We start from the raw sequence: 27,141 nt of genomic DNA on the forward strand, positions 1-27,141 counted from the left end.
TCCCACTCCAGTTCTGCTCTGGGAGACTTGAATTAATGTCCATTTGAACTTCAAACTTTAATATCATCTGTTGAGTGTAAAGTTAGTTGAACTTAAGTGCCTCAGTTTCTTCAGATGTAAAGTGGTATTAATAATATTTACTTAGAGTTATGAGGACCAAGTAAATTGATAGCAGTGCCTGGCACATAGCAACTCTTTTATTAAAATTACTAGATTAGAAAGTACTTCATATTTAGAATACTCTTGGTTGAATATATTGCAAATGCCTTTCCCATTTCTGTTGCTTATAGGTTTTGTTTGTTTTGCTTAGGAATACTATTGTGGGTTTGGCACAGCACCTTTATTTGCCCTCTGAGTCTTCTCTCCCAGCGTTCTGATGCTGTTGTCCTCAGGCTCATGGTGCCACTGCACCGATACCTTTTCTCCCCTGCTTCTGTTTTCTCATTCTTCTCCTCTTTTTGCCTTCTTGTCTCCTGCTTAGAAGGACCCTTGTGATACCTTGATCCCAGGATAATCTTGCCTCTTGGTCATGTCCACTATGTTCATCTATAAAGATGTAGTCACAGGTTTGGGAGCTATCCAGCCTGCCAGGGATATCTTTTGTTTTACAGAAACTTTCAAGTTTTGATTCACACTCATCCTTTGGAACTTCAAGACGACCTTCAGATACCAAAATCCACACACACTCATGTCTAAGATGGTAAAATGTTTTCATACAAGAAAGTTGAGCAATGGCTTCCCAAAGGTCCACCGAGTTCCCACTTCTGCCAGTGCCTGAACACCCTGTCCCATCGGAAGTTACCTGGGCAGTGGGGAGTTAGGCACGAAGGGCTGCCTGTCAGCTTTGAGACCAGATGAGGGGGCTTCTTCCAGAGCATCAGACGTGAGCACGTGCATGATGCAGAGCAGCATTTCTAGAACACCCACAGTGCGCACGGGCTCGTGAGTAGGACGGCCGGGCAGCCTGGCTGACGGCTGTCTGTACCTTTCGTCTCTGCCATGCCAGACTTCTTGGGCGCTCGGCTTCTCATACCTGCCTGACATGACCATCACTATTACTATAATAATATGCTTTTATTACATTTGTTTATTTTTGGCTGTGATTGTGTCTCTAGGCCCATGCAACCATGCATGTGTGGAAGTCAGCAACTCGCAAGAGTTGGTTCTCTACACCATGTGTAAGTCCTAGGGCCTGAACTCAGTTGTCAGGCTTGGTTAGACCCTCAAGTGCTGACATCCGGCTAGGTGCTGGAGAGAAAGAGCAACTGGATGGAGGAGTTGTTTGTAGAAATGCGTTGTGCTGATTTCTACCTGAGACCTCAGATGTGTTCCAGTTCCCCACTGAAAACAGCACAATAAAAGTATGCCTTTTCCTGCGGTGGTTGGGAGAGTAGAGAACATCAGCAGAAGGCAGAGCCTGGCCTGTCCCCAGGCGCTAATGATCAAAGTATGAGTTGAGGGAGACTGACTTCCACACTAGAGGCTGAGGGAGGAAGTAGTTCATTCAAAATTGAAGAGGCTGAAGCCAGGAGAAAGGTCTTGTCCAGAGAACCCAGAGCTGCGTAGGTACGCTGTCTCCAACGGTTACCTGACTCATCATGGCAGATGCCAGCAGCTGGAAGGAGGAAGGGTTTGGGGCATCTGACCAAAGGTAGAGCGAGCAAACTGGGACCCTCAGTGCCTCCAGCCTTGCCCTTTTCCCAAGCTCTTCCTTAGAACTGGGGTCAGGGCACAGTGGTAACTCCTGCATCCACGCAGCAGGTAACCATCCCGGGTCTCTTGGTGTCCCTTGAGCATCTTGTGTTGGTAGAGATGATGAGGGACAGTCAGCTAACTAAAAGCAGTAGTGACAGGCATGGCTTCTGCTCTTGCCCGCCAGCCCCACCACTTGCTCTTTCAGAGGTTCCCAACACCCGCTCCGCAGCTTACAACCATCTACAACTCTGGTCCTAAGGGACTCAGAGCCCCTCTTCTGGCCTCTGAGGACAGCAGGCAGGTATGCAACACACTTAGACACATACAGGCAAACACAAAAAGAACTATTCATCCCTATTTTTATACAGACTTGAATTCCACTCTCTTCCCAAAGTCATCTCAAATTGTGTGTGTGTCTGTGTGTGTGTTTACATGTGTGTGCATGTTCATCTGTGCACATGCATATATGCAAATACTCATGCTGGAGTTGGGATTGGGAAAACAGAGGACGGTGGAAAGGGGGAGTCAAACACAAAGCAGCAGTAACGGGACCATTGCTAATCCAGCAGGACCAAAGGCAGTACTGGGGAGCTGCGGATGTGTGAACCTGCCACCTGGTCCCTTAGTGTCAGCAGCTCAGTTGTGGCTAACGCACTCCACACTCGGTCACCTACATACAAAGGAAGACTGGTCGTGCAAATGCCAGGCAAGCTTCTTCTTGGAGCCATCAGCTCCCACTTCCGATTGGACATGAAGCTCCAGTCCTGCCCCTGAGACTCAAGGAGAGGGGGTATCTGAGGGCAGCTCCATATGTCCCCCAGTGGCCTCAGCTGCCCAGTTCCAGTGCTGGGGCATCTTCCCTGGGTGGCTGCAAGTACCTCTTGCTCTACTTTGATGTTTTCTGGGGGGAGGGGCTAGAAGGAACCTGCACCTGCCCTCCCGCCTCTCCCAAGACTAAGTTGGTGGTCAGTGATCTCTGCATCTCACTCCCAAGAGAAACCAACTTTGCCGAGGCACACAAGCTCCCAGGGCACATGTACTGCCTTGATTCATTCTGAGGTAGATCTCACTCAAACTGAGATAGAGGTGGCTCAGGCAGTCCATGGGCTTGGCTATGCTGATCCCACAGGGCAAGCTGGGTGGAGAATTATCACAGACCACCTGGAAGGTGCAGGACAGGCATCCACACACCCTGTCCCATGGGCGCTCCAGAGTCTTAGGATGGGGAAGAGGGATGCCGGGTTCATGGCGGTACCACTGCTGAAAGACAGGTGCAAACGCTCAAGCCCAACCATTGGCTCACTTAGAAGTTGGTAGATTAGGGGTCTACCACCAATTCTGGACTCAGAAAAGATCCGGATTCAGCCCTCCAGAAGCGCCTGCCCTAAACAGGGAACTGGGGTGGCGTTTTCCCTTCTACTCCACTCAGGAACCCAACTTTATATGAAAGACAGGCAGCAGGTGCTCTGATGTGGCCGCCTCCTATGGTTCCAGCTATAGCTGCTGGCACTGACCGAAGCCTGGTCACCTTGCCCCAACCGAGTTATGCCCTCTCGCCGCTGCCGCTGAGTTGCAGGTTGGGGCCCAGGTGGCGCTCAGAGCGTGCTTACCGCGTCACCTGGTGGATACGGCGGGTACTGCAGTTCACCCTCGACCATCTACATAAGGATTACCTACCAACCCAAGACACCGCCTGACTCCTATTTCTACACAGGCTAAAGCAGAGAGCTGTGAAACACTGGGATTAAGTTACAACTTGAAAAGAAAGAGGCCCTGGGAGATGAATTTTCCGAAAAGTCACCAGCTGCTCAGTGGCAGAGCCAAACTGTAAACCATATTTCCAGTCCTGGACAAACCTGTCTACTATTCATTTCCTACTGCCCACTGCCAGGAAGGCTAGGTTTCTTTCTGAACCACAAGCACACACCACTGCCTTCCATGGAAGCCACTGTTTATGCGTTCGTTTATGGACTTCCAAGGTCTATGCAGGCACCATGGTGGGCTCCATGGTTACGAAGGCAAGAATTCTTCCCCAGGGAGCCACTGGGGAGGCAGACGATAAGTGAGCACACACAACTTCAGATGGCACAGGACAGGACAGGACGGAGACTACTGGGTGTTGGTGCTGGACTGAGCTCTCAGGGACACAGGATCACTGTCATGGCACTTGGGGAGGACGCTCAGAAGTGTGAGCCCCTAGAGAGGCTGTTTTGGCTCCAGAAAAATGAGACTGGTGAAGTGGAAGGCAGGAGGGTGTGTCTGCAGAACCTGGAAGAAGCAGGGGCTGTGATTCCAATAATGAGGCAATGGGGGGCTGGCACAGGGGGCTCAGCTGGTTTGTGTGTCTTGTAGAAACTCCACGGGGTGGGGGATAGAGAGGATGGGGTGCAGTAGGGCTGGGCTGGACAGAGAGACTAGGGGCTAGACACGAGTGCGGTTGGGGTTGGGCTTTCAGAACACAGTGGGACAACTTATTTGCCATCAGCCCCAGTGCCAAGAATCCCCTGTGCCCTCACTGCTCACATCTGTGCAGACCTCTGATGGCTCCCATTGCTAAGACACAATGCTGCAGGGATTGCAGGCTTGGACGGTACGTAATGCTTACAGGCTGTGACTAATCACTCACACTGGAGCCCTGAGCCACCACACAAGATGTCTAACAATGGCCATTCTGTGAGGAAACCTGGGAGTATGCAGAAGCCATTCTAGTTGCAGCCCCTAACTGGAGCCTCCAAGCCCAGTTACCAGACAGAGGTGCAAAGCCCTCTCCAGATGTTCTACCCCTAGCCTTCAAGGCTGGCCATCTGGGGCGCGCTGTGCACAATGGCCTGTGTACCACCCTGCATGTGCTCCCTCTAGTTGCTAAGTCCCACACCACCTTATTCCTCCTCATCTTCCTCCCTTATCTGAGGACAAAGTCAGCACCATCTCCTCTACAACACCTCTCAGATGCATCTCTTTTTCCCTGTGCACCATCATTACCTGAGAGAAAGGAGTCATACGTCACAGACATTGAGGAAAGCTCACAACCTGGGTAGTGGGGCAGATCTGGGCACAGACTAGGAAGTCGGTGCAAATGTTTCCATGAAGGAGAGAAGCAGAAGAACACGGGATTGAGAACCCCATCAAGACAATCAGCTGGATAAATAACTCCATCTAGGTATTATTATTATCACCACCATCATCGTCATTTTACAGGAATGTGAATCATGGGGGGGGATTAAGGAGATAAAATCAATCAATTTAATAAAATCCCAAGTTCCCACACGTCTGAGCTGGGACTTAAACCATTGAATCTTTAAATATCCCATTGAATAACTGAAAGATCTTGTCACTAAGATAGAAAAGACCATATTATAAACCAAGGCGGCTATGTCAACCAGGTTTCTGTCACTGAGACAAAACGCCTGACACAAATCAACTTGCAAGGCAGAAACGACTGTCTCTACTCAGCGTTTCGGAGGCTTCAGTCCGTCGCTGTCCTTGGGCCTGTGTGAGCACAGAACATCACAATGGGAGCAACAGAGGGAACAACTTACCTCGTGGTGTCTGAGCTGATCTTGGTGCAATTCTGTAATGCTTAGTGCTTGGCAGGCAAGGCGGGGGAGCCCTGGGCTTGATCTAGCCTAAGTATGCAGTGAGACTGTGTCTTCAACAGTTAAAAACAAAACACTAACACCCAACCACAGCATACTTTCCTGTAAGAAAGCGCCTTCACCTTCCACTCCTGTCCACAGCACCTGCACAGGTCAGTCACTACAGGACTACACCTTCTGCGAAAGGCCATGCTTCCTGGGTCAACCAAGCTTGGGCAAGGTCCCAGCTCTGCCTCTTTTAGTTTTATGATCTCTGCCTCTTTTAGTTTTATGATCTAAGGTTTTGGCTTGTTTTAATTTATAGGGTGTTCTCTGAGCTAATAATTTCCAGGCCATTTGATCCTTGGGGGACTTGGATCCTCTCCACCCTGAGGGAGACACAGAGCCATGTAAGCTTCACCGCTTTCTGACTCAGTGGGACTCACTGTGGGAAGCTCATTCTTGGCAGGCCATGCTGATCCGGACCTCTCTTCCCACTGGCACGTTTTGTTTGGATCCAGGGAAGGAAAGAGCATGGCTCTTGAGTTGGTGCCAGTTCTATTTTCAGCCCAACTTCTCCCATAGGTGGGTCAGCTGCAGTTGTGCCTTTGGCGCCACCTGCTGGAGACAGAAAACAAGGTCGCTTAAGGCCCAGGAGACATCCAAATCCTCCTGTAATCAGATATTGCTGCGCACGAGGGCTCGGGAAGGGTTAAAGTTCTAGCTTCATCATTTATCATAATTCTGTGGCCTTTGGAAAGAAAGTCACCTCTCTCTTTGCCTCTGTTTAGCTGTAAACTTTGGATTGGCACTTCCTCGAGTTATTCAAAGGCCCGAGCTACCTCAGCAGAGCACTTAGGGGGCCTGGGACACAGAGAATGCTGTGTATTGCGGGAGCAAGTGGTAAAGCTAAGCTGCTCCCTTCATAGCAGTCAGGAAGTAAAGAAAGCTGGGGGGGGGGGTTTCAACATCCCCATTCTAGGGCTGCCCCCACTGGCCAAATTTCTGTCCACAAGGTTCTACCTCCTATAAGTTGTACCACTTCCCAACGGTACTGGGGACTGAGGTCAAAGCCTTCAAACACATGGGCATTGTGGGGGCACAGAAAATCAAAACTATAGCACATTCCATCTAAAGGAAGGCAAAAGTCTCTTCCTATGAGGTAGCTGCCTTAGCACATACACTATCTTGAGCACCTAGGCTAGGCTCCTGCTTTTCCCTGCTTGACACTTCCCCTGGAGCATGCTTCCTCAGTTCCAACAGAATGCAGCTCCTATGCCACTGCCTCCAGGAAGACAGTCCCTAAGCTGCCCTTTCCTGGCACTCTCAAACACCTGACCACAGCTTTATTCCTTCTCTAAGAATCTATTACCATCCCAAACATAAGCTATATGCCAACTTGCTGATTTCCTTTTTGTCTTAAAGATTTATTTTATTCATGTGTGTGTGTTTCTCTGTATGTGTGTAGTTTTCATTTATGTGTGTCCCCATTTCCCTGTGAGTGTGCACGCATCTATCTGTCTGTCTGTGGATACATGCACATGACTGCAGGTATTTGTGGAAGTCAGAGGCATCAGATCCCCCCCGTAGCGGGAGTGAAAGCAGATAAGGGCTGCCTGATGTCGATGGCTGGGAACTGAACTCAGGTCCTCTGCAAGAGCAGTGTGTGCTCTTAACCACCGAGCTGTCTCTTCAGCCCCAGTTCATCTGTCTTGCTCCCCCACGGCACTGCCAGCCTTAGGAAGGGGCGGTGCTTGTCACTTCATCGCTGCACTTCCTGGGCAGCCCCGGATGGACCTCACTCCTGTTGCTGGAAGTTCATTGTCTGCACTGACGGACCATGAGCCTACTGTGAGTCTGGAGGCAGGAGCATAGAGGAGAAGAGTGCGCCGAGACTCAGCGACAGAGAAGGGGCAGAACCCCAAAGCAGGTACAGGCATGCACAGGCAGCAGAGGCCGAGACCCTGCTGAGGACACTGGGCACAGGCAGTTGTGAGTCCCCACCAAGCTGTGTAGTTTCAAAAAGAGCTAGGATCCTCCCCGAGCTTCCGTTTCTCTTCTGCATGAAGATGACCGTGATGCAGCTGGACAAGGACAGCATTTACAAGCACGCCTGGTGTGTGCCGTGCGTTCATCCCACGATGGCTATTTGCTGAGACCAGCCACCAAGGTGATGTCTGTTAGAGTCCAGTCCTTGAGGGCCATGGGAAAGCCTTTACGATCATCAGAGCCAGTGTGTTTCCAATTGCTGTATACACCAGAGCTATGCAGTCACAACAGATGCCAGGTTCCTCCAGAGACCTCCCAAGCCTGCCCTCTTGCACAAGGGCTCCACAGAGCAATCAAGACTGGCTTCGTCTCGCACCCTTCATCGAGCCCACATGGTCTCTGTGTTGTCCCCACGGAGCTGTGACAAATAACGCTCAATGCTGTCACGAGAGCTGCCTGCTGCATTCCAGGGGAGCCTCCTGCATGGGACACAACAGTGGCTGGAATCAGTTTTTCTTCATAAGTCAGGAGCGTCTATCAGGAGCTATTGTGGGCCATGGCACAATTACAACTTCCCCTGAAGACTGTTGCTTTCTTCTGTAATTTCACCTGTGCAATCACAGCCATGAATCTCTCTATTATCATGCATTTTCACACAATGTGTACATTATGATTGCAACTCACCCTTATGGGCACACATATCCGTGGATGGTCAAATAGATGACTTTTCATTTAGCTGCATAGTTTTAACTTATAAAATTATATACCGGGACATGTTTCATAGTGAGTTCTATCGTCCCACAAGGACTTCAGACACCTAAAAGCCTGCCTTGTTAAACTACACACAATTAGTTAATTTTCACCTCAGAACAAGTTCAACAAGACTAGAGGTTTTTTTGTACAGAGAAAACTTTGCAGCTTACACAAGGCCAGAGTCACAGATGTCCAACCAAGGTTACGAAGAAAAAGCATACCCATTCTTCACTTGCCAGTTCACTAACAATGGATCTGTGTCTCTATGTTGTCATTGGGCACTGTGCACCCTCCCTGTCTGGTCAAGGTTTTGCTCCTATGTCTTTGGTCCTTTGTGTTGCCATGGTGAGTTTTTAGAAGAGAAGAAGAATCTAGAAGAAGCAGCACGGAGGAGTTAGAAGCAGGACAGGATTATCAGGGTAGAAACAGAACAATAAAGAGCACATGAAATGAAGGGCACTGGCCTGTCTGTGAAGTTACCATAGAGACCCTCTGTACCCTCCGCTCCTGAGAAGCATTTCACCTTCAGGACCCTGGGTAGCGGCTGGAGCCGATCTCTTAGCCCCTATTCACATCTAGGTGGGGAAGCAGCAGGTGATGGTCAAGGGATGGGGCAGGAAGAGCATGCTCTCGGTGCTCTCTGGGCCTTGATGTTTGCAGCTCAGAGGTGGGGTCAGTGGTGCCAGCAATGAATCTGTGTCTTGTCACAAGGGGTCTGGCTGGCCCACATGCTTCCAGAAACCCCTGCGCAGGTTTCGAAAGTGAGATGTAAGAAAATGCCTTGTTTTCAAGCTGAACGCGAGCCCAGCACACACAAACTGATCATGCAGGAGGACCACTTCGTGACTGAGAATCAGACTCTTAGTGATCACCCTCCAAGGATCTGCATTTGAATTCACGGTGCGAGGGGATGGCTAAATCCACTTTCATGTCCTGCATCTTCTGGGAGGAAAGCAAGTTGATGGTTTGTAAAATAACGCCCTGCTGTCCGGCACTGTGCGGAGGGAGCTCAGGGTGTGAGCTGACTCTCACACCGTGGGCTACCTCGTGGAATGTAACTGGACAGGTGCAGTGTGGGAGCAAACGAAGCAAAGCCAGGCTATGAGCTGCTGTTTTCTTCAGTGGCTTGGTTCTCTGCTGCATCACCAACAGCCACCCACCCGGGCTGCGATGTGCCCACCGAGGGCACTCGTTCATGTGTGTGTTTACTCTGGTGCTGGCTTTAGGACAGCATAGGAGCGGTCAGTAGTTAGGATGGTACATGTCTAAGTGACAGTTTCATTAGAAGTTGGTTATAGCAAAATTGTGTGCAAGAGGAGGCTCCCCAGAGTTTAGAAACAAATCCCTATTGACTTCCAAGGTACCTGTGCGTCCTCTTGGCTTATTGATGGGCTACCAAGTAAAATGATTTTCTCTTTGGTCATTTTACACTAAATTCTCCCTCCCACGTGTATGTGTGGTCAGGATGTTCTATAGGAGTCTTGTTTTTTTTTTTTAAAAAAAATATTTATTTATTTATTTATTATGTATACAATATTCTGTCTGTGTATATGTCTGCAGGCCAGAAGAGGGCACCAGATCTCATTACAGATGGTTGTGAGCCACCATGTGGCTGCTGGGAATTGAACTCAGGACCTTTGGAAAAACAGGCAATGCTCTTAACCGCTGAGCCATCTCTCCAGCCCTATAGGAGTCTTGTTAACATACATAAGGCTGTGCCCTCCTCCAGGTTAGACACAGTCCACAGGCAACCTAGGGGGAGGCCCGAGTGTGTTCACTTCTAATCAGGGTCCAGATGATGCTAACAGCCCCGGTGGCTGGGAATTGAACTCAGGACCTTTGGAAAAACAGGCAATGCTCTTAACCGCTGAGCCATCTCTCCAGCCCTATAGGAGTCTTGTTAACATACATAAGGCTGTGCCCTCCTCCAGGTTAGACACAGTCCACAGGCAACCTAGGGGGAGGCCCGAGTGTGTTCACTTCTAATCAGGGTCCAGATGATGCTAACAGCCCCGATTTGAAAGTCAAAAGCTATTCTGGGAGGAGTAGGGACAGCAACAAGACCAAGTGGGCTTCTGGCTTGCTATGGAATTCTAGGCAAGCACCTTACCTCCCCCGCCTCCATCCTCCCTTCTCAGGGAATGAGGAGCTTGAACAAGCTTAGCACCAACTCATCCAGAAGCAAGCACTGGTCCCAAGGCGGGTTTGCCTCAGGAAGTGGGCCTGGTGTTTCACCTGTGAGATCCCTGAGCCCTGAGCAACCTGGGAGTGAGCAGGCTCCCCTTTCTGCTGCTTTTCCTGTCTTGATAGCAAAATGGAATTGGAAGGGCTGCAGGGCATCACTGCGTGAGTGAACTCCACAGCAGTGGCTCAACTCTCAAGTGAAGGGAAAATCTCCCCTAGCACTGGGGAGATATTTCTGTAACACAAATAATAAAAACCCAGAGATAGATATTGGGGTTCAAGCTGAAGATCGGAAAAGCAAAACAGTCAGCCACTGGTTTTTACCCCTACTTCAGACCGAAACGGGTGATCCTGCCTCCAGGAATCTTCAGACTGAGACTGCACTGTGTCTCCACCAAACCTCAGACTCCACACTCCACTGAGTTCCTGTCTCTTCCCCTTTATATTCCTCTCTCAGCCATATTGCTTCTGTCTCCACCTCCCTAGTGCTGGGATTCAAGGTGTGTGACTCCCAAACACTGGGATTCAAGGTGTGAGCTGCTTGCTGCAAGCTGTAACATTATATGGTAATTGCTCAGCCATCTTTTCACAAGCAACTTAACAGAACCAAGGGATCTGATAAAGGGTAAACCAAAGGCAAGGCTTTTCGGTGTTATTGCTTTGTGAGTAAAGTGGCTGTCCTTTGCTGTAGGTTTTTCGCTGTAGCTAACTCCCTTTCTGCTACGTGTTTGGGGATTAATTCCCTAGTTCAGAACAGTTTCCCACTGCCAGGCATCTGTTCCTGTCTCCTAGGTAAGCACAGAGATCTGCCTTCCTGCATTTATCTTTATCAGCAGGCATTTGGGGCCAGGCATAGAGCATCCCACTTAAGATATTCACAGGTCTCCAAGGACCTGCCCAAGCTGCTGCTCTGGTTTTACCCCACAACACCCATGACCAGAATGGCTGATAACAGCAGAGCCCAGAATTAACAATTTAGAGGTCTGGGGTCCCTTCTTTGTTTCTACCGCCTAGAGCAGTAAGTCTAACTCCAGACCTCCAGAAACTGCTGTGTCTGCGTATGTGCTATCTGATCAAGAGCCATCAGCTTCCCCTAGGTTGCCTAGTTACCTCACAGACTCTATGCCCACTGGGAGAAAAGAAATGGCGAGTCCGTGCCCTATTCATAATTTTACTGGAAATAAACTCCTTAACTCTTGACTAACCACCTAAAAATGAAGTGTAGCACACTAACCTTCCCCTCTAGAATTCCCTGATGACTTAATTCCTTTCTTAACTAACTTCTTCATTAAGGAGTTAAGTGGACGTGTACTAGCCCACAGGTGTGTGTGTGTGTGTGTGTGTGTGTGTGAAAACCCTTATCTGATTTTCTATGGGGCAAAAGAATTCCAGCCCTGGAACCTGCTAGGGCTGGGGATTGCTGGTTTTAAGGGTATACATGACTAGAACGTTTATAACGGGGAGAAGTAAGGACAAGGAGAAATGATGCAGAACTAAGAACAGTGTAGAACAAGGAGAACAAGTAACGGGTGGACAATGAGAAATGATGGCTTGAAGAGAGAAGAATAAACACGGACAGACGATTCCTGTTGTGAGTAGATTTCTCACCCCCAAATCTCTACCCTCAGATTTCTACCCCCCTTTAGCTATCCGAGGTGTCTTTAACTGAACCCTGGAAGGGAGTCTTAAAGGCAAAAACCTTTTAAGGCTCCTATTGTGAGCCACCATCACCTGGCTCTGTTTCTGGATTGATCTTGTGTAGCCCAGGGTGGCCTTGAACTCACAGAGATCTGTCTACCTCTGTCTCCAGAGTCTTGGGATTAAAGGTGTGCACCTCTAGCGGCTTAGCTCCACACTCTGATCCTCAGGCAAGCTTTATTTGTTAGAACACAAAGTATGACTGTACTTTTTTCCTTTTTTCCTTTTCAGAGTGGGAGGAAAACAGAAATAGTAGATTCTTCTTGTGTCTTCCTTCTGGCTCGTAGCGCTGTCAGTTCAGAGACTCCTAAAACTAATTCCTTCCTTAGATTTCTGGGGCTTAGTAAGAGTCCCTCCGCCCCGTCCAGTTTCCTCTGGGCCCAAAGGCTCCCAAGCAGAAAGGGAACCCCTTCTAAGTCCAAGGTCTATCTCAGGGCTCCCGTGGATCTCCTGAGAACCCGGTTTCTAGAACAGGCAAATGCTGCCCAGATCCTGTACTCCCCAGGGACAATGTAACTCTGAGCCTCCAGTGCTGTTCCCATCTATGGAATGGAACTGAGCCAACCAGAGACAGATCTCCACAAGGAACTCAGAAGGGGGAAAACCCACGGGACTAGATGCTGCAATACCTCCAAATAACCCACGACCAGGACGAAACGTCCAAGGGAGGCATCAAGACTGCAGCCAACAGTAGGCTGCTGGGTGGAATGAAGGAGAAAGCACCAGCAACTGAATTTTATCATCCTTTATAACATAATTAAATGCTAAGACAGAACATGCAATTTAAGAAAAAAAAATCTATCCCAAATCTCTCTCTCTCTTTTTTAGGGTCTTTTTTTTTCTTTTTTTTTTTTTATTTATTAGCGATTTCTGTCTCTTCCCCACCGCTGCCTCCCCTTTCCCACCCCCTCCCCCAATCGAGTCCCCCTCCCTTGTCAGCCCAAAGAGCAATCAGGGTTCCCTGCCCTGTGGGAAGTCCAAGGACCACCCACCTCCATCCAGGTCTAGTAAGGTGAGCATCCAAGCTGCCTAGGCTCCCACAAAGCCAGTAGGAGGTACAGCAGGATCAAAACCCATTGCCATTGTTCTTGAGGTCTCAGTAGTCCTCATTGTCTGCTATGTTCAGTGAGACCGGTTTTAACCCAGGCTTTTTCAGACCCAGGCCAGCTGGCCTTGGTGAGTTCCCAATAGAACATCCCCATTGTCTCAGTGTGTGGGTGCACCCCTCATGGTCCTGAGTTCCTTACTCGTGCTCTCTCTCCTTGTGCTCCTGATTTGGACCTTGAGATTTCAGTCCGGTGCTCCAACGTGGGTCTCTGTCTCTGTCTCTGTCTCCTTTCATCGCCTGATGAAGGTTAATATTCAGGAGGATGCCTATATGTTTTTCTTTGGGTTCTCCTTCTTATTTAGCTTCTCTAAGAAACCGAATTATAGGCTCAATATCCTTTATTTATGGCTAGAAACCAAATATGAGTGAGTACATCCCATGTTTCTCTTTTTGGGTCTGGCTTTCCTCACTCAGGATAGTGTTTTCTATTTCCATCCATTTGCCTGCAAACTTCAAGAAGTCCTTGTTTTTTACTGCTGAGTAGTACTCTAATATGTATATATTCCATACTTTCTTCATCCATTCTTCAATTGAGCATGGCGTCTCTGCTTCAGAGCAGAGCTGTCGAGTCTCTCCGGGAGCAGAGCAGAGTCTCGGTCTTTTCTTTTTTAATATTTATTTATTATGTATACAATATTCTGTCTGTATGCCTGCAGGCCAGAAGAGGGCACCAGACCTCATTACAGATGGTTGTGAGCCACCATGTGGTTGCTGGGAATTGAACTCAGAACCTTTGGAAGAGCAGGCAATGCCCTTAACCTCTGAGCCATCTCTCCAGCCCTATTCCAAATCTCTTAATGTTCTTCACAATCTTGGGGAGATCTTGCAACAAATACACATTTGGCTAACACAGCAAACACGGAAACTTAGCAACTGCTTCTATTCCACTTGTTCCTTTGTCTTTTGTTAAGTCCCAAATATTTTACTTTTAATAAATATATATTATTAAATATATATATAAATATATAATATATATATTCCCCCAAAGCCATTTTCCCTCTTCCTCCTTCCTCTGCTTCTTCCCTTTCCTCTGCCCTTCCTCCCCTTCTTTCTGTTTCTCCTTTTCATCTATGTTTGGAAAGGAGTGATATTGCTAACACTAATTTGGGGGTGTGGACCCTAGATTTAGTTTTTTTCCTCCCTTCTTTCTTTTCTCTCTAGATGTGGCAGTGATACCTCTTTGGTTTCGCAGCATTTTCAAGTATAGCTTAAGTTTTTTGTTTTGTTTTTCGAGACAGGGTTTCTCTGTGTAGCTATGGAGCCTGTCTGGAAACTTGCTTTGTAGACCAGGCTGGCCTCAACCTCACAGAGATCCGCCTGCCTCTGCCTCCCGAGTGCTGGGATTAAAGATGTGCGCCTCCACTGCCCGTCTTAAATTCTTTACATTTGCATTCAAGGGCCAGGGATGTAGCTCACTTGGTAAAGCACTTGCGTAGTGTGCACACGGCCTTGAGTTTGGTACGTGCACCGCACAGACTGGATGTGGTGTTACAGGGCTGTAACCCCAACATGATGCAGGAGGACCGGAAGATCAGGACCAACCTCCGCCACGTGTGGAGTTTTAGGGTGGCCTAGAATACATGATACCCTATCTCAAAAAGGAAACAGGACAGTCACTTTTCCCAAAAAATTAATATCCATTTTTTTTTTTTTTTGCAGGGCTTGATTGGGGCTGGAGAGGTAGAGCTACGTGTCCAAAGGCCCACGGCTAGCAAAAGGCAGAGGTTGAGGCCTTGTGCCAGCACTTGCTCCTTTAACCCTAGAGCAGTGATTCTCAACCCGTGCCTCACAACCCATTTGGAGTAGAATAGCCTTTTCATGGGGGGTCGCATATCAGATATCCTGCGTATCAGATATTTACATTATGATCCATAACAGTAGCAAAATTACAGTTATGAAGTAGCAGTAAAATAATTTTATGGTTGGGAGTCACTGTATCCCAGGGTCGCAGCATCAGGAAGTTGGAGGACCATGGCTCTATGGATACTCCTTACTCAGGGAAGGGGCGTGGCTGTCCTGCTCCCCAGGTTTTTCCACACGGCCAAGCACGCAGAAGGGACTCTATGTGGATCGTATGTACTCCTGTGTGCACCTGTACTGCACTGTGAGCAGTTGCACTGTGCAGGGGTGAACGTACCTCAGGTGAAAGGACCGCCTCAGGCTCGCCTTGCTGAGACGTGGGGACCCGTATGTGAGGATGCTCCCAGGCTGTCCCGACCACAGACAACCCAGCGAGACCCTCCGGTGTCACTTCAGAAGTGCTCCCAGAGCTGCTGGGTGGGCGTGCAACTAGCGGGAACACGCGGGCCTCTGGAGGTCACAGAACTGGAAAGCAAGGCAGTTGAAGAGGCAGCGAGCTGGGCCAGATACTTCTGGACATGGCCATGCCCAACCACATCAAGCAAGGGGCGATGCCAGGAGGGTTCACAGTGAGGAGGAGGAAGAGGAGGAGGAGAACGGAGTTAGCGGGAGGAGCTGCCTCAAGCCTGCTGGTGTGCCCTGAAGGCCACAGGCAAGGAGGGTGGGTAGCTAGCGGAGAGCGCGGTAGGCGGAGCCAGTCGAGTAGTGCCCAATGAGCGCCTGGCATTGACTGGGAGGAGTCTACAGAATCCAATCCGTGGAGGGAGGGAAGAATTGGGCGGAGCCTAAAGGGCCTAGTGAACTAACTCTGAGTCTCCTCAGGCTGGGCTGGGCGGAGCCCTGCAGGGAGAAGCTGAGGCAGAGGGGGCGGGGCTGGTAGAGGCGGAGGGAGTGGGGGAGGGGCGGCAGCCCTCGCCCTTTCAGGCCCCAGTGGCTCCCACGGCCAAGCTGGTCACTCAGACGAGTCTTTTCCATGGGGTCGCCTCGGTTCTCCCGTATATTAAGTTATGGCCATGGGACGGAGGCACTGGACGTGGGTGTGAGCAGACTTCTCTGAGACGCCGATGCCGTAGACTCTATTTGATGGGGTCGTCGGTGAGTCTGCTGTTGAGGCGCCTGGGGACCTACTCACCCGGGATGGGATGCTGGAGAATATTGCCATATCCACCGGCCCCTCCTGAGATGCCCTAGAAAGTTCTGTAGCTTTGAGGTCTAGAGAGGGAGTGTGTGATACAACGGCCACCTGTTTGGGCATCTGTTGTATTGTATTTAATTTGTGAAGCTGGGGGTTGAACCCGGGGTCTTGTGTATCCTAAGCAGGTAGCCAGGGTCTCAGAGCCTGGACAGAGGAGGAATCCTAAATAGGGGAAGGGCTACCTAGGGGCTACTGTTGCCGTGTGTGAATGACGAAAATGATGGGATAGGTGCTACCTGTCATGCCGGTGTGACACAGCCTGTCATTTCCGTTCTCCAGGACTCCTCAGGAGAGGGCTGGATGGGGTGGGGAACCTGTGTTTTGACGTTATTGTAACACACAAATTTTATCTATGCAATATACTCTCCTTTAAGTACAAATTATTTTGCACCATGCACCAGGCGAGGCGGTAGGGTTATAGAAGTGAGGAAATTGCTGGGAACCCATTTCCACTCCAGTCTCACGCTGCTGTTCCAGGGCTCTGGCCCAAGAATGCAAACAGTAAACAGACACAAAGTACAGGCTCCGCAAGCAACCAATCTAAGGTCGCCGCCCATGGCTATGCTCCCATCGCTGAATTGTCCTTAACGTCACCTCTGAGCCTGTCGTCAGCAGTGAGGGAACAGAGACAGAGCTTCACCTTGTCACCCTGAATAGCCTTAAAGGAGTCCTTTTAATCTCATAGAAACTTCATTCAGGCCAAACTGGGATTTGTGGCTTTAATGCCAAAAAGAATTTCAGGCATAGCCAGTTTGAGCCAAAAAAAGAGTTGGACATCTTTTTTTTTAAGACCTGTGAGGTTTGGGCCTGAGGGGTAGGGAGGAGAAGTGCTCAGAAAGACAAACACACCCAAGTGTGGGTGTGGGCTCTTGAAGGGAGAGGAACAATGAGTTGTCCTAGCAGCAATCATAATAGATGCCTGTGGTTCTCAAGGTGCATCTCGGAAGGCTGAGGAAACTCCCCCCCCCCTCTGTTGACAAGAGGGATGATAGTGCCACTCCAGAGGTTCCCCAGTGGAATTATAATCTTGTAAATAAATCTAGACGTAAATAAAGTTGCTCAAGGGGCTTCTCGAACATGCCCCACCACCCTGTACAATGGGCTTTCTGGTGGGATTCCTAGAAAATTGCATGTTTATAGTTCAGAAGAGGGAAAGACAGTTAGCTGTTAATTGTGGTGGGATTCTTGCTTTTTATTTTTTTTAAAGATTTATTTATTTATTATGTATACAACATTCCTTCCATTTATGCTTGCATGCCAGAAGAGGGCACCAGATCTCATTATAGATGGCTGTGAGCCACCATGTGGTTGCTGGGAATTGAACTCAGGACCTCTGGAAGAGCAGTCAGTGCTCTAAACCTCTGAGCCATCTCTCCAGCCCGGATTCTTGCTTTTTAAAAAAAAAAAAATTTTTTTTTTTTGGCTGGTGAGAGGGTTCAGCCAGATTCCTGGATGCTTAGCTTCAGCTATCAACTTGACACAGTCAGAGTTACCTGGAGAGAGAGAGAGCCAAGCACAGTTGAAGAATTGCCCTGATCATGGCCTGTGGCCATGGCTGTGAGACATTTTCTTAGTTGCTGTTTATGGAGGAAGGTCCAGCCTACTCTAGGTGATGCTGTCCCTATGCAGGTAGACCTAGGCTGTTAAAGAATATAAATGTAAACAAAAGCACAGGACACTAACCCGTAGGCACCTGCGCTAATGAGCAAGCCAGAGAGAAGCCAGTAGCTGCTGTCCTCCATGGTTCCTGCTTGAGGCTCCTGCACTGGCTTCCCCAGATGAGGGACTGTCACCAATAACCAAATAAACCCTCTCTTCCCCAAGTTGCTTTTGGTCGTGGTGTTTATCACAGCAACAGAAAGTAAAGTAGGGCACCAGGGAAGGAATTTCTCTCCCTTCTCCTGTCTCCATTCTCCATAATTTTTCTTGGTTTCTAACTCAATGTCCTGACTGAGGACAATGAGATGAAAAGAAGCCCAGCTGGGATATTACAGTCATGGTCTTGGAGACGTGTAGATGCGCTCATTCTGGACCATCTTCGAAGCCATAAAATCCCTGCTCTGCTACTACACTGCCTAGCTATTAACTAGAGAGATTTTTTTTTTTCTTTTTAAAAGAAAGACTTGTAGGTGGTCGGTGATGGTGCATGCCTTTAATCCCAGCACTCTGAGATCAAGACCAGCCTGGTCTACACCGTGAGTTCTAGGACAGCCAAGGCTACATAGAGAGACCCTGTCTTGAAAAATCAATAGATAAAAATTTTAAATTTTTAAAATTAAAAATAAAAGAAAGACATGCAGCTGAAAACTAAATAGTGCTTACCAGCGACCAGAAATGTATCTGGGGAAGGATGAGGGGAGAATGGGGAAGACGGATTGTTGGATGTGATCCAAGCTCATGTGACATATGGAAACACTCCACTTAACATCGTTAACATACAACTAATATGTGTTAGTTAAAACGAAGCATAGAACTGGTGGGTCTCTTCTACTCCTGGGGACAGTGTGTGTTTGGGACCTTCCTTCAGCACTTGGGGTAGGAAAGTTATAACCTTGTGCTGGACTTGCTGCCTCTGCAAGGCGTCATTGTCAGCCACAGCGAAAGAGTAAGACCTTGTCAGAATTCTTCTTATCAAAATCTACAGTGCGCACAGCTGTTGCCGCAAGAGGCCGATAGAGTGTATCGTTGTCTCTGCCTGTTCCTGCAAACAGTCCCAGAGAGAAGGCATACTGGGTAAGATACAGGCAAGGCAAAGCAGACTACCTCTGATGTTTTCTCAGGAAATTCCAGACTAAATGAAGCTTTGGAAGTCATCCACATTTTCACCGTGATTGCTGGCTCCCAGTTTTCCAAGGAACCATGTGGGTCAGGGAAAGCGGTGTAGAGCCATTTAGACACTGGAGGGCGTGGTGTCATTAACAAAGTCAGCCATTTCTGGGGTTCGGTGCTTTCTCAGCTTTTAGAAACTTTTAGTTACTTAGAGTTCTGAGTTAATAGGTGTAGTCATTTTGTTTTACTTAATAGTTAAAAATTGAAAAACAGCAGCAACAACTGTATTTTCAGGTTAAGAAGCTAGAAACAAAAAAGGAACGCAATAAAAGTAGCAAGAACAGGTTAAGATATAGTTAGTGGCAGAATGCTCTCTTAGTGTGCACAAGGCACTAACTTTGATTTCTAGTAATGCAAAAGGGGGTGGAGGAGGTGAAAATAAATTAAAAAAATAGAAGAAACTAAACAAAAGACGTCAAGTGGAGGTCTGATGTGTCTTGCGCCTGCAATCTCAGCACTTGAGGAGCTAAGGCAGGGGGATTGTTTACTACTGTAGCTTCCCCCTGTAGTGGGGAAATTAGTAAAGTCATTGTATCTGATGTGAACGCCGGAGTGTTGGAATTGTTTTTAGGTGCACCTAAGCCCTGAGAAAATCTTTTATATCTGTTCAGTGATTGCTTTCTGCAATTTATGGAACTATATTTCTGAAGGCGCTTTATGATGCTCGCATGACTTCAGACTCGAGATGCTCCTGGAAAATCTGGAACTTTTGGATTGTGGGAACTGCAAGCCTAAGGCACTGATATATGATGAGGGCTTTCTTCATGTGTAAAATCTGAGTTTGAATCACAAAGGAAGAGCCTTCATTGATTAATAATTTCTTCTCCCTCTCCTCCTCCTCCTTCTAAGGGTCTCATGTAGCCTAGGTTGGCCTTGAACTCACTATGTGGCTAAATCTGGCTTTGAATAGCTGGTCTTTCTGGCTCCACTTCCCAAGTGCTAAGGTCATAGATGTGTTCCTCTCTAACACTGCCACAGTAGCAGCACCTGCATTTAGCAGGACACCCTTAAACAAAAGGGGTGTCGTCTTATAGGGGATTTAGGATTTTCAGATATATTTTTATAAAACAAAAAGCCATGTATATTTTTATAGGATTTTTGTTACATCTATTGCTCAAAATGTATAGCATGCTGATTGATGATAATATTTATATACCTAGTTAGTGAAATACAGGTCACCATGACTAGTGATGTATTAAGTGTTGTAAATTCTCACATCTAATATATAAGCTACTCCATGCTGCAATGATTGAGTCTTCCTTCTGACCACAACTAAAATTATTAGCAACTTGTGTTATTTCAGAATGGCATAATCTTTAATGGTAGACTGTGTATTTTTGATGTATACATAAAAATAGGTTTAACAGAGAAAATGTTTCCATGTCTATTTTTTTATCTAACCCAGAGATCATATATAGTATGCCATGATTGATTACCCTGAAGCCAATGTTCATGTTCATGTTCAGGAAGCTTGTTCACCAAGATTATTCACCACAGAATAATTCTTGCATGGTTTTCAAAAAGCTACTTACTTATATGTTGTTCAGTGCTTATGAACACCAAAGGGCTGAGTGTGGCATAGCCACTGAACACAAACATCTGGACACAGCGGTGAGTTGGGTCATTATTTCACATATTTCTCGAGGAGGAGGCAATGCAGTCTAAACAGTACATGACCACAGAGAAACTCAGTAGCAGCAGAATGGTACGGACGACCCTGTGCTCTGGAGATGCTTTTGGGGACATGCTGGTGCTGTGAAGGTACTGGGACTGCCTTTTATGCCTGTACAAGAGAGTCACCATGTATACACTTGAAAGCACCATGAGCCCTACAAAAATGGCATCCCGGAAGAAAGCCAGTACAAAATGTAAGTATCTGAAGTCACTGAAAAGCAAGAGAGAACAGGATTTAGTGACCAATATAAGAACGTGTGATGTCACATTGGGGTGGCAACAATGGAATTCATGAAACCACTAATGGACATATAGAAAGTCCACAGGGAAAGGAAGCAGCCTGAGTTGTGAAGTAAGGATTTATGTTTGAACTTGGACAAAGAGGAACTTCTGGGGCTGAGGGTGATGGCCTGGAGGATGCTCAGGTGACACGTGGCACAAATGGAGACGTTCCTCATCAGCCTGTACAAGGAAATGACTGATCTACAGGTGAAGTTATCCCAAAATCTCTGGGACCCCAAAATGTCTGTAGCTATGAAGGCCATGGTCAGCAGCATCACTATGTGGCTTAGAGCCAAGAGATTGGTTATCAAGTTGGTGGGCTTATGCCTGCGCTCCCGAAAGAACATGACCACAAGGAAGAGCAAAAGGACGGTATTGGCTGAGATCCCAAAGGCGATTTCAGAAAAAAAGGCATTTCTTATGTTATGGTCATCGTACACTAGGTTGTTTCTCTTCATCTTATGGGGGAAAGAAACACACAGGGCATATCTGAAAGTGAAGAAGAAAGCTCATTTGGTACCGATTGCTGTCTTCATCAACTCCAGTCAACACTGTTGCCCTCTTAACATAGGCACCAATCAATCACAGTGCACCCTGTCCTGTCTGTTCATGTTCTTTGGAAACCATCCCCACTCTTTCTTTCTTTTCCCATCACTTTCTAGTCACGCCTGGATTCCATTTCCCACTGCTAGCTCCCACAGTATGAAGTATATACTTGCCGGGTGATGGTGGCACATACCTTTAATCCCAGCACTTGGGAGGCAGAGGCAGACGGATCTCTGTGAATTCGAGGCCAGTCTGGTCTACAAAGTGAGTTCCAGGACAGCCAGAGCTAAACAGTGAAACCCTGTATCAAAAAAACAGAACAAGCAAACAAACAAACCAAAAAAAAAAAAAGAAAAAAAAGAAAGTATATACTTTCTTACACAATAAAATTTGCTATATAGTACAGCAAGTATTTCTTGATTTTTTTTTCAGGACAAGAGCAATATCTTGTTTGTTTTTAATCTTCATCTTCCTCCTCCTTTACCTTTTTTTCTGAGACAGAATTTCACGTAGCACAGGCTGGCCTTGAAGACACTATATAGCTAAGAATGACCTTGAATTTCTAGTCCTCCTGCCTCCAACCCCCCCAGTACTGGGCCTATAGGTATGTGTCATTAAACCTGGTTTGTGTGGTGCCCAGGATCAAACTCAGGGCACTGTGCGTGTGGAAGTGGGCACTCTGCCATCTGAGATGCACCCTCAGCCCCTTGACCTGTATCTTCTGGATCATCAGTATGTAGTAACAGTTACATCTCTTTGGTAGACTTAAATGAGGAACTTGTGAAGAAATGGAGCTGAGACTCTTCCAGGCAGAGTCCAGTGGATCAGTGAAAGGCTGGGCAATGGTCCAAGACCAGGAATCAATGGGTTTCAGGTTCCAATCCAGTCAAATGAGCCTCGTCAGCAGTGGACACTGAGATTAGTTAAAGCTCTGGTGACAGTTGGAAAGGCCTCTGCTGGTTGGCTCCTGATGCACACATCCCGTACCAGATGACAGACTGGTGTGGGCCATGCTGTCATAATGCTAAGTGTCCATCCCTTTGTGGGGTCCAGGTGGGAAAGCTGCCCCTTGACTGACATGTCTGATAGGCTCTCGGACCTGGCTTTCCTGATAGAGTTTTAATATGTCCATGTGCCCTAGGAGTCTTAACTGATCCCTGTAAATTTGTGCATGGTTCTAATTTTGGTCTCAAGAAGAGGTAATTTGTCACTCTGCGCTTCATGGGTGGCACAAAAGGGATGGTATGGTTTATGGGTCTACCTGGGGCTGCGGTCTTCCTCTTCCTCAAAATGAAGTAAATGACACCACATAAAATGGGATCTCCTAGGGCAAGATGCAACCTAAAAACATTTTTTTTATATAATATTGAGTAATTTAGAGTTGGGCACAGCCTGTTCTCAGTACGCTGTCACCCCAAATGCCCCACATGGTATGGATGAGAACCAGGCTTTACTTGTCCATACTGGTTTACCTGCCAAGCGAGTTGGATGAGAAGTACATCGTGGCATCATCTCTCCTCAACTCTGTCCCAAGGGAAGATGGCAATGATATCTCACTTGCTTGGATAATGTGCACATGTTTATATGTGTATTGTACACATGAGCACATACACAGTGCCAGTATGTGCTGTTTCTTGTTGTTGTGTGACGTGATGCTTTTACCCTTGTCCATTGTGCTGCTGATGAACAAACAAGAGCTTGGAGCACCGTCCATTTGCCGCTGTGCCAGCTGAGAGGCATGTGATACTCCAGCCAGATGGGTTTGTCTGAAGCATGATAACCCCTTCTCATACCCTGGAGCAACCTGATGCTTCCTTCATACACACCTCCAGTGCTGTTGGCCAAATTCCTTTAGGCCTTAGTTTGACAAGTGAAAGCTCAAAGTATCTGTGCCAAAGATAAAGATCACAAAGAAAATAAAATCATCGAAGCAATACCTAAACGACTGACTTTGTAGTGAATCTAAGAGCATTTTGTTGGGATGGAGGTGGGTCCTCGTATTTATTATAAACTAAACATTTCCTGATTTTATGCATATGGCAAGTAGACCGAGGCATACAAGACACAGTCCTAATCTGTAAGGAGATGGCTTTTATCTTTTGTTTTTGTTTGGTGTTGCTGGGGTGAACCCAGGGCCTTGCGCATGCCAGGGAAGTGTTCTTACTTGTGAGCTGCATCTCCACCCTGCTTGGGTTTTGTTTAGAGCTTTATCCTAGATAAGCAGGTAAATGAATATTAGAAAACAGCAGGAGGAACATTACTTCATTCCTGAGGATGGCAAGTGAGAGAAAGTGAATCAATCTCAGTCTAGAGATCTCAACCATAGAAAGAAAAAAAATTAAGAAGGAAAGGTGTCAAAGTCTCAACAGTGCTCACCCTGGATTGGGAGTAAAGACTATCTTTCTGCTAGCAACTGGAAACATCCTTTTCCCTTCCCTCCCTGGGCCTTTCTTTCCTCATAACATATAAGGACCTATCCCTTTCACATGGTATTAAATACTGATAAAAGGCCTATGTGTTGTCTCTGCCTCTCCTGAGTTCAGGTGAATGACTTGCGGAAAAGTAACATACGTGAACATACATGTTTGAGAGACTAAGTATGGGAGCACATCTATAACCCCCCTCTGGAAGTAGAGAAAGGAGGATCAGGAGTTCAAGTGAGCCTCAACTACATAGTGAGTCTGAGGCCAGACTGTATAAAATGAAAACTTGTTTAATAATAATAATAATAACAATAACAACAGGAGCGATGCAGGTGGGCAACGCAGGCTGCAGGCTTCGGCCGGGACCGGCGGGGACTGGCGGGGACTGGCGCGGTGGCAGAGGACACAGGCGGCAGGAACCAGCGCGCAACACCGAGAGCAGATCGCCCCACTACAATTAAATCAAAGAGGTAGGCCTTTGGTTGGCGAGGTCCCTGGCAAACGGGGAGCTAGGTCCTGTTCCTGAAAACCCTTCTGAGGGGTGAGAGGGTTCTTGACCCCGGCAGGAGCCAGGAAACAGAGCAAGGGCAATTATTAAGAGAAGCCTCTGGCCAGCAGAGAAACCTGATCCGATTTTAAAAGACCAATTTAGATAGCATTGAAAGGAGGAGATGGGCAGGCGCCAAGGCAGAACTTCACCCAATAATCTGAAAAACAACATGAAAACACCAGAACCCAAAGATCTTACAACAGAAGGACTTGAACACCCTAACACAGAAGAAGTGGAAAAAAATTGACTTTATGAAAGCAATAGAGTCCCTTAAACAACATGTAAAAAACACCCTTATAGAAATGGATGAGAAGTATAACAAAAAGTTTGAAGAATTAAGTAAATACGTACATGAGACCCTGGGAAACCAAGAAAAAACGAACAAACAGGTAATGGAAACAGTTCAAGAATTGAAAACTGAAATGGAAGCAAGGAAGAAAACACAAATTGAGGATCAGCTGGATATGGAAAATCTAGGTCAACGAGCAGAGGCTACAGAAACAAGCATAATCAATAGAATACAAGAGATAGAAGAAAGAATCTCAGATTCTGAGGACACCATAGAGAAAATAAATGCACTGATCAAAGAAAACAGCAAAGCCAACAAATTCTCATCACAAAACATTCAAGAAATATGGGACACAATAAAAAGACCAAACCTAAGAATAATAGGAATAGAAGAAGGAGAAGAATCACAGCTCAAAGGCCCAGAAAATATTTTTAACAAAATTATGGAAGAAAACTTTCCCAACATAAAGAAAGATATCCCCTTGAATATTCAAGAAGCATACAGAACACCAAACAGACTGGATCAAAGAAAAACATCCCCTCGCCATATAATAATCAAAACACAAAATATACAGGTTAAAGAAAGAATATTAAGAGCTGCAAAGGAAAAAGGCCAAGTAACCTATAAAGGTAAACCGATCAGAATTACACCTGACTTCTCTATGGAAACCATGAAAGCCAGAAGGTCCTGGATAGAGGTACTTCAAAAGCTAAGAGACCATGGATGCAAACCCAAACTTCTATACCCTGCCAAGCTAGTGTTCACTATCAATGGAGAAAACAAGACATTCCAGGATAAGAACAAATTTAAACAATACGTAGCCACAAATCCAGCTCTACAGAAAGTAATAGAAGGAAAATCGCAACCCAAGGAATCCAACAATGCCAACACTGACTACAATAACTCAGGCATCTAGTGAACCTTCACCAGCACAACTCAAAGAAGGGACACACACACAAACTCTACTACCAAAAAACAGTAAGAATAACTGGAGTAAACAACAACTGGTCATTAATATCACTTAATATTAATGGTCTCAATTCACCAATAAAAAGGCACAGGCTAAGAGATTGGATACGAAAACAGGATCCAACATTCTGCTGTTTGCAACAATAACAACAATAATAATAATGTTTGTAAAGAAAATGCAGGTCTAGAAGACGTTCTCCCTCTCTCTCTGTTTCTCTCTCTGAGTGTTCTGTGTGCATGTATGCTTGTGTGCCAGAAAGTGTATTATGATTCTGATGGTTCTGAGCCTCCATGTGATTGCTGGAAACTGAACTCAAGATCTCTGGAAGAAAAGCCAGTGCTCTTAACCACTGATCTCTCCAACCCCTTAAATGTGTCGCCCAGGCTGGCCTTGAACTCCTGCCTCTGCCTCCTTCAGCAAATCCTATTAGAGTGCACCATCACAACCAGCTAGGTGACTTTCAAAGAGAGAAAGAGGAAACTCTTTGGAAAGTATGCCCCAGCATGAGAATTTTCCATCCACTGTCTCACTGCAACCCCTAGGAATCAGAAAAGCTTCAGTACCCCTACCCTTCCCCAGCACACTCCCGGCCCACATCATCATGGCAGTAGAATTTGAGACCCATAACTCCCCTACAATTGATTTCTTTCCTTCCACAGTTCCCACCCTCTCAGTTTTCAGTAGAGTTCTTAGCAGAGACCCGGCTTTGGACTGAATCCTCGACTGCTTTCAGAGATAGGGCACTGCACACAGATGTGGGGAAGGGAACGAAGCCACAGTGTTGGCCAATGCTGTGTCCTAACGTGCAGAAAAGACGAAACAGATACGTGTGGAGACAATTCCTCTCTGGCCTCAGGGCTCCATGTGTGTCAACCTGACTCTTTGCATGGAAGTTCATAGAAGGGTCTAATCACTAGGGCTCCAGCACACACCCTCAGATTCTGGCAATACCAGGAACACACTCTGTAGACAAGTTGCGTCTGAGCCCTCTGCACTGAGGAGGTGTTCTCTCAAGAGAACCGAGGCGTGTTGGAAAGAGCTAAAATGACTTTGGCTTGTGTTGCATTCGGGGTAGGTTTCATAAGAGGCCCTGCTTTGAATTTCTATCTGAAGCCAAGGATGCAATTCTGTGGTTCTACATCCTACTAACTCTGTGACAAAGACCTAGCAGTTTTAGCATTTTAGGTTTTAAATGAAGTTTAATTAATTTTAAATTAAAACCAGATCTAGGCTAAAGCCGTGACTGGCAAAAAGGCAGTAGGCACTTCTCTTGACCAGGGTGAGTCAGCTGGTCCTATCTGTGTCTTGGGAAATGATCTTGCTTAGACATGAGGGAATGGTCTTCTCTGTGACAGCCATGTCAGTGGTGGGAGCCAGACGTAGAGACACCAGCAGTGTGTGTCTGGAGGTCAGAGTTTTGAGGGATTAGCTTTCTCCCTCCACCACAGTTCTAGAGAGCAGACTTAGGTGTTGGGCCGCGCGACAAACTCCCCAACCCTCACTTTTACTGTCCATATATCT

The 27,141-nt window shown here is 47.0% G+C and overlaps 1 pseudogene; it reads right to left on the reverse strand.

The window, feature by feature from the left end:
- Positions 1 to 18,645: 18,645 nt before the first annotated feature.
- On the reverse strand, positions 18,646 to 21,300 carry LOC126502057 (vomeronasal type-1 receptor 90-like; annotated as a pseudogene).
- Between the last annotated feature and the right edge of the window lie 5,841 nt (positions 21,301 to 27,141).

The sequence above is a fragment of the Alexandromys fortis genome, unplaced genomic scaffold (assembly GCF_014885135.2).
Source record: "Alexandromys fortis isolate MF-2015 unplaced genomic scaffold, M_Fortis_MF-2015_v1.1 scaffold_51, whole genome shotgun sequence".
NCBI lineage: Eukaryota > Metazoa > Chordata > Mammalia > Rodentia > Cricetidae > Alexandromys > Alexandromys fortis.